This window comes from Henckelia pumila, chromosome 1 (genome assembly GCF_033568475.1).
Source record: "Henckelia pumila isolate YLH828 chromosome 1, ASM3356847v2, whole genome shotgun sequence".
Lineage (NCBI taxonomy): Eukaryota > Viridiplantae > Streptophyta > Magnoliopsida > Lamiales > Gesneriaceae > Henckelia > Henckelia pumila.
This window is the reverse complement of record NC_133120.1, coordinates 96,903,441-96,910,535: the sequence shown is the minus strand read 5'-3', so window position 1 is coordinate 96,910,535 and position 7,095 is coordinate 96,903,441.

Below are 7,095 nucleotides of genomic sequence, written 5' to 3'. Positions count from 1 at the left end.
TCCTCCGCTCTGCCAAGGCTTGAGTTTTTTCTTTGGCAGCTCTCCTCTCTGCAGCCCGCCAGGAAAACTTTTCCCTCATCATGTCGGACGGATCTGCAACGAAAAGGGCAAATTAGGGACAAAATGATTAAAATTGATAAAGCAAGCAGTCGGGACAAATCCAGAGATTACCCGGTTGAGCGCCCAGGACACCGTAAGCGTCGATCACCTGGTTAAGGGGATCTTCCTCCCGGGTACTCAACTCGTAAGCTATCATATTTTCATTGGAAAAGAACAGGGGAAGAGAAGTTTTTGTTGCCAACCAAGGCTAGGCTGCGAACATAAGGCTCCTCGACTTTATAATTATCCGGGAGCTCAGGTTGAGAAGGGAGGCTGGATAAGAAGCCAGTCCTAAAGGTAAAAGGGGCCGGGAGACGAATGAAAAAATATCTTTCTTTCCATCCCTTCAAAGAGGAAGGGATGTTGGAAAGAAAGCGAGTGTTCAACCGGGCAGCCAAAGAAAAAGCCCCTTCATTAAATCGGCAGGTAAATAAATAGTGAAGAACGAGAGGGGTGATGGCTAAATTGTGCATTTTAAAAAGAATGTAAGTGGAGGCCATAATGCGGAAAGAGTTCGGATGGAACTGGTTAATAGGAACCCTAAAGAAATCGGCAACTGCCAGGTAAAAAGGAGAAATGGGAAATCGAAGGCCGCTACGGATTTGGTCTCGAAAAAAGGTGTAACAACCTGCTGGGGGGGTATCGGGAGTACTCCCCGGTAAAGGGCGGAATAAGGAATGGGATAAGGGGATTTCCCCCGAGCCGCGCAGTTCCTCTGCGGCCCCTTGAGATAGGGTGCTGGGAAGATAGGTGTACCAACCTAAGGCCGGAGGGGCAGAGGCGAGGGGTGTGGGGTTTTTTACTTTCTTTTTTCCTTTTCCTTTCGTAAAGGAAGAAGAAGCGGTGGAAGTTTTAGAACGAGAGGAAGAAGTTTTCCTAGAAACGTTGGGATGGGAAGGAAGAGCAGAGGCGGAGCGAGCATCGCTCGAGCTACCACTTGGCACTTCGTCTCTCGAGGAGCCTTTGGCATTCGCCCCAGAGGTAGAGGATGTACCAGTAGACATAAGGAAAATAGGAACTTACAGGATAAAGATTGAACAAGGGTGTGCGTTGAACAATCGACGAAAAAACAGGAGAGGATTGCAAGAAACCAGAGAATAATCGCGCAAAGAAGAAAGACGGTGAGAAGAAGAAGGAAGGGTCGCGAGGATTAAATACTAAAAGGGGCCAAAATAATCTGAGCCATGTATTTTGAAATGAACGGTATATATATGCAAAGCGTGCTCAAGAAGCTGAAGCGATGTCTGACAAATTCTCTGACAGGCGCACTACGAAGCGTCTAGGGCTGACGTAAGGGTAGCGACTCCCGAGTAGATACCCCGAATGGATATATCACAATACCTCGGGTAAATAGGACCCGGGATGACGATACCCCAGGTGAATAGGACCCAGGAAGATGGTATTGTTGGAACACGCATTCTCTGATCACACGGATGTGATACCCGGAGCAGCGGAAGTTTTAAAAATTTTATTTTTTGATATGGAACGATTCCATATCGTGGGTATCAAATTCTAACGATTAAAATATTGCAAGTAAAAATATAAATTCACAATTAAATATTTTTACCTCTTCAAGCTAAGGCTTGATTATGGACTCCAACAGAATTTAATCTGCTCTTCTTGTAAATCCCGGGAACCGATGACTTGCTCGATCAATCTCCGGAATTAGGTCCACAAATAGAAAACTGAAACCCTCTGATTGATTGCACTAGAAATCAATCAGATGTTTATCGTAGAGAATAAACAGATTTGATCTGTTAATTCAGAAAGTAATTTTTCAAAAAAATCACAGACTGAATTTTCTCAAAAGGAGTAGGAGATTTTCGAAAAACCCCCTTGAAATATTATGTGTGTATTTCGAAAAATCCAAGGATGGAATTAAGTGATTATTTCGAAACCTACATATATATATATATATATATATATATAATTTCTAGACTGGATTAAGTTATAATTGTATTAGGACACTAACCTTTTAGGGCCCACAATCCATAACTTAAGCCCAACAAGCCAAGCCCGTTATTATAGAAATTAATATAAAATTCATCATGACTCCGATTGATAAACCGATTTCACCAATGTGCATAGAAATCATTTCTGCACCTTTTAAAGTCAAGATAATTTTTCTGAATCCGAATTCAGTGATTTTCAAAAATTTCCATCCCTATGTCATTTTAGGAAATTCCACTTCCTTTAGTTAAGAAGTACAACTTCTCTTTCATTAAATTTAACTCTTTAAATTTAACTATCTCAACGGGATTTAGTAATCCATTACTTGTGTGACCCTCAATGGTTCAGAGATACAGCTAGCCGTGAGCTCACAACTCCTTGTGACTCGGAACAACAATTTCCGACTTATCCATCGAATCATGGTAAGAGCGCCTAGCAACATCGCCCCATGATTCCCTAGGTATCACTGATAGTGCCTGCAAGAACCAGTAGATTTTGGTTAGCGTACAGTACGGTCCCTTCATCCATATATCTTGATCGAATCAACAACCATTGGTGCATCGAGAGTCGTTCGAGATTCGATAACTATGCAATGCATATTGAAGATCAAATAGTGACATCGCATGTGCTACTAGGAAACCGAGTAACCTAAAACACATCATGTACTCTGGCCAGAGATTCGTCACACTAATATCTCCTCCGATCGCATAGGATATCCACACTCGCAAGTATATGGTGAATCCTTGACAACAAAGCATCGAATCCTATATGTGTCGTAATTGTACCCAATCCCGACACCTGATGACCTCAATAGAGTTGGTAAATGAGTCAAAGTACAGTACTAGCATATAGAGTCTCAATGATGTTTCAAGTAGTAAGGACTAATGGTGTACAACAAAAACCGCGGACTTATCCACTCAAATAATAATAACCAATTGGAAAGTCCGAATAGGGTAGTTCGATCATTCATCATATGAATATCCATTTGCATGCTTTGAACATCTCCATGTCCATTACCAATGAAACGTGGTACTTGGCATCACAAATGCTAGTCTCAATCTCGAGCGATCCTTATCCTTATTAGCGGACGGTTCAATTGACTAGGAACTGTTTAGAATATACAGTGACTATAAGATGTGTTTCATAATAGTGATCTCTCTTTATTCACTATCTCATCTTACTTACACTATAGTATATTCAAGGTCTTTATCAAAACAATAATAATATATCACAATATAACAATATGAAGAAAGACAAAGAAAATGCCATTAATGAATGTAAATTATATTAAACAAAGATTGTTTATACATAGAGTCAAAAAAGCCTTTAGCCACAAGTTGACTAACCGGGCACCCACTCTTTCAATCTCCCACTTGCCCTAAAGCCAACTAGTCATACTATGTAATCTCATTGCTTCGCGATGTTTGTCAAACAATGGTCCTGGCAAGGGCTTAGTAAGTGGATCAGCGATATTGTCTGTAGAGGCCACTCTCTCGACAGTGATGTCTCCTCTTTCCACAATCTCCCAGATGATGTGGTATTTCCTCAGTACGTGTTTGGATCTTTGATGAGACCTTGGTTCCTTTGCCTGAGCAACGACACCAGTGTTGTCGCAGTACACCGGAACTGGACCAACAGCTTCAGGAATTACGCCCAACTCTTGGACGAAATTCCTCATCCAAACGGCCTCTTTAACAGCAGCTGATGCTGAAATGTATTCTGCCTCAGTGGTGGAATCCGCTGTGGTGTCCTGCTTGGAACTCTTTCAAGAGACAGCACCGCCATTGAGCATGAATACAAATCCAGAGGTTGACTTCGAGTCATCCACGTCACTTTGGAAGCTAGAGTCGGTATAGCCTTCCAATTTCAATTCTCTTCCTGCATAAACCATGAATATATTCTTAGTCCTTCTCAAGTACTTAAGAATATCCCTCACGGCTTTCCAATTCATTTGACCGGGGTTGGCCTGATATCTGCTCGTGACACTCAGAGCAAAGGCTACATCCGGTCTGGTAGATATCATCCCATACATAATACTACCTATGGCTGACGTATATGGTATATGTGTCATTTTCTCTATCTCTTCGTCAGTCTTGGGACACATAGACTTGGATAGAGAAACTCCATGACACATAGGTAGATGTCCTCTCTTGGACTCATCCATTGAAAACCTTTTCAATATGGTGTCGATGTAGGTTGCTTGAGTGAGTCCTATCATTCTCTTAGATCTATCTATATAGATCTGTATCCCTAGAATATAGGAGGCCTCACCCAAATCCTTCATCGAGAATCTACCTGATAACCATATCTTTGTTGACTGCAACATCCCTACGTCATTCCCAATGAGTAGGATGTCATCAACATAAAGCACTAAGAACGTCACCGCATCCTTAACTACTTTTTTGTACACGCACGGTTCCTCTGGGTTTTTGATGAAACCAAAGTCCTTTATTGTTTCATCAAATTTCTGGTTCCAACTTCTTGATGCTTGTTTGAGATCATAAATTGATCTCTGAAGCTTGCATACCTTATGCTTGCTTCCCATGGATGTGAATCCCTCGGGCTGCATCATATAAATTTCTTCCTTAATGTTTTCATTAAAAAATGCAGTCTTCACATCCATTTGCCATATCTCATAGTCATACCATGCTGCTATGGCAATAAGAATTCTTATGGACTTGAACATTGCGACTGGTGAAAAGGTTTCATCATAGTCAACTCCTTGTCTTTGAGTATAACCTCTTGCAACCAATCGTGCCTTGTAGGTCAATACCTTACCATCAGGCCCAAGTTTTCTCTTGTAGATCCATTTACACCCTATTGGAACAATTCCATCGGGAGGATCTACTAAAGACCAAACTTGGTTTGTATGCATCGAGTCTATTTCCGACTGCATAGCATCAAGCCATAAATTTGAATCCGCATCAGAAATTGCTTCCTTGAAGTTTCTTGGATCACATCCAATGTCGGGTTCACTTTGATCCCCTTCAAGAAGAAGATCATATCGTATAGGAGGTCTAGAAGTCCTCTCGGATCTTCTAGGAATAGGCGTGTCAATCAATGGTTCCTGAGGTGTAGGATCGTTATTTTGTATCTCGGGTTCTTCTCGAATTTCTTCGAGTTCCATCATCTTGCCTTTCTTATCAAGTAAGAACTCCTTCTCCATGAAGGTGGCATTCCTCGAAACAAACACTTTTGTTTCATTAGGATGATAGAAATAATATCCGATTGAATTCTTCGGATATCCTACAAAATAACATAAGGTGGAACGACTATCCAACTTATCTCCCACTGTCTGCTTCACGTAAGTAGGACATCCCCAAATCCTTAAGTACGAATACTTAGGAGCTTTGCCATTCCATAACTCGTATGGAGTTTTATCCACTCTTTTAGTGTGGACATTGTTCAACAACAATACTGTCGTTTCAAGCGCATAGCCCCAAAACGAAGGTGGGATCTCAGTGAAGCTCATCATGGATCAAACCATGTCCAACAAAGTTCGATTTTGACGCTCCGAAACACCATTGAGCTGAGGTGTCATAGGAGGAGTCCACTGAGAGAGAATCCCATTCTCTTTTAGATAGTCCAAAAACTCGGTACTTAAGTATTCTCCACTTCGATCCGATCGAAGTGCTTTAATACTTTTCCTAGTTTGTTCTCTACTTCAGCCTTGAATTCTTTGAACTTTTCAAATGCTTCAGACTTATATTTCATCAAATATAAATACCCATACCTAGAAAAATCATCAGTAAAGGTAATGAAGTAGGTGTGTCCAAATTTAGTACCAATACTAAATGGACCACAAACATCTGTATTCATCAAATCCAACAGATTTTGACTACTCTCAGGTTTTCCTTTAAAAAGATATTTAGTCATTTTTCCTTTTAGGCAGGACTCACAAGTAGGTAGAGAGTTAATATCAGACATATCAAACATGCCCTCTCCCACTAGCTTGTTCATCCTCCTTGAGGAAATGTGACCTAGCCTAGCATGCCAAAGGTTTGCTCGGTTTTGACTATCGTTTTTCCTTTTATTTGTTGTTACCGGTTTATCAACATAATTAATTAAAACGTATTTTAATTTTAAGTTATATATATCATTTTCAAGTTGTCCATTTCCAATTAAACATTCATTCTTGTAAATATTGCAAATCTCATTCACAAAATTGCAAGAAAAACCATCTCTATCAAGCATAGAAACAGAAATAATGTTTTTAATCAAATCTGGCACAAATAAAACATCTCTTAAAAGTAACTTAAAATCGTTCTGCAAAACTAAATAAACGTCTCACACTGCTTTGGCTTCAACTCTGGAACCATTTCCGAGCCTCAGCTGGGTCTCACCCATCCTAAGCTTACGACTTCTTGTCATCACCTGCAAATCATTGCAAATGTGAGATCCACATCCGGTATCCAATACCCAAGAAGTAGTATTAAGTGAAACATTTATTTCAATGTAAAACATATCTTTTGCAGTTCGCAACTGCTCGAGGTACTCCTTGCAGTTACGTTTCCAATGACCGGGTTTTTTGCAGTGATGGCAAACATCTCCAGATATGTTAACGTTTGAAGCTTTTGTATTGCCCTTCTTCTTTGGTACAATTTTCTTGGGTGGGGCAGAACATTTCTTACCCTTTCCACTTGGCCCCTTCTTGGAGTAAGAAGAGGAGCCAACCAAGAGTACCGGTTTTTTCTTCTTTAATGTGGCCTCATAAGACACAAGCATATTGACCATCTCTTCAAGGGTGACCTCTATTTTGTTCATATTGAAGTTCACCACAAATCCGTCAAACGACGAAGGAAGTAAAAGAAGCAATAAGTTCGTATTCAATTCATGCTCCAATGTCAAATCGAGTGTTACCAACTTTTCAATGAGCCCAATCATGTGTACCCCATGCTCACGGACCGAAGTCCCATCTCGCATGCGGCATGTCATGAGCTCTTTGACGGTGGCATACCTCTCCGACCTTGACTGAGCTCCAAAAAGTTCCTTGAGGTGCATGTGTATGAAACATCTAATACTAATAAATGCGGAAATTTTTTTTTA